We start from the raw sequence: 1,483 nt of genomic DNA on the forward strand, positions 1-1,483 counted from the left end.
TCCACAGACAGGAGTCCCTGCTCTCCCAGAGCCATGTCGATCATCAGAAGCTGCTTGTGGCTGCGGATGCAGATGGTCACAAAAGGCCTAGAAGTAAAATCTGCAGCAAGGTTGTGTGCAAGAAGATTTTCCCAGAGAAAAGCATCCTAGGAGCAGCAAGTGTCCTGGAGCTGCCAGTTGCCAGTATATGACTCCTAGGATGCTGTTGCGCTTCCAAAATGTAAGCGGCTCAGAGAGCTGCCAGACACGATCCTCGAGCAGGAAAGGCAGATGTTGGGAGCTCCAGGGAATTCCCTGATGTCAGCAGTGGTGGAGCAGGATGAGGAAGATGTCCACGCTTGGGCTAGTTGTGGCAAGAGCCTCCATCCTTGCCCTTGCCTGGGTGAGAGTTGCCGGAGCGCAGACGGAGGAAGGCCTTTGGACAGGTGCAAGGTAAGAATGATGCATGGTCGGCAGTCGTGGTGTAAACAGAAACATTTCTTGCAATCATCCCTACTGTTAGAGTAGTTTCACTTTCCGGTTTGAATAGCGTGAGCCTGGAAAGCCAATAGTCTAAATGTTCAGATGTCTGGTACCCAATAGTAGACATGAACTCATGTCTCTCATAGAAACATCAGGCTTTTTCCTTAAGCCAAGTGCTGGGAGGGGAATTTCTTCTGCAAAACTACTGTGCTTCTGCTGCTTGTTCCATTTTAGAAAGTTTCCTCCCTTGGCCCTGCCTTGATTGAATAGTCCTTTTTCTTCTAACTAGAAGCTCCAGGTTTTCTTCTTACAAGTTGTCTTTGTTTTCTTTGTCCACAGACAGGAGTCCCTGCTCTCCCAGAGCCATGTCGATCATCAGAAGCTTCTTGTGGCTGAGAATGCAGATGGCCACGAAAGGCCTAGGAGTAAAAACTGGAGCAAGGACGTGTGCAAGAAGATTTTCCCAGAGGAAAGCATCCTAGGAGCAGCAAGTTTCCTGGAGGTGCCAGTTGCCAGTATATGACTCCTAGGATGCTGTGGCGCTGCCAAAGGCAAAGAGGCTCAGAGATCTGCCAGACACGATCCTCCAGCAGGAAAGGCAGATGTTGGGAGCACCAGGGAATTCCCTGACGTCAGCAGTGGAGGAGCAGGATGAGGAAGATGTCCACGCTTGGGCTACTTGTGGCAAGAGTGTCCAAGGCTCCCAGTGCCTCCGTGGGAGCTGCAGGACTGGTGACGGAGGACAACCATTGGGCAGGACTGGCTGCTCCCTCAGAGCCGTGGCTCTCAGCAGAACTGTCTCATTGCTGAGGATGCACCTGTCCAGGAAGAGCATTGCAGAGGAGTAGGAGTCCAGCTCATTGCAGTAAGGGAATGGCTGAGGGATGTTTCCCAGGAGCAACTTTGCTGGAGGTGCCAGTTCCAGTCCGTGGCTCGCAGGATGCTGCAGCTCTGCCATAGGAGAAGGGGTTTTGCATGGTGCTAGAGAAGATGCTCGAGCAGCAAAGGCAGGTGTTTGCAG

Source organism: Aphelocoma coerulescens, unplaced genomic scaffold (genome assembly GCF_041296385.1).
Source record: "Aphelocoma coerulescens isolate FSJ_1873_10779 unplaced genomic scaffold, UR_Acoe_1.0 HiC_scaffold_111, whole genome shotgun sequence".
Taxonomy (NCBI): Eukaryota; Metazoa; Chordata; class Aves; order Passeriformes; family Corvidae; genus Aphelocoma; species Aphelocoma coerulescens.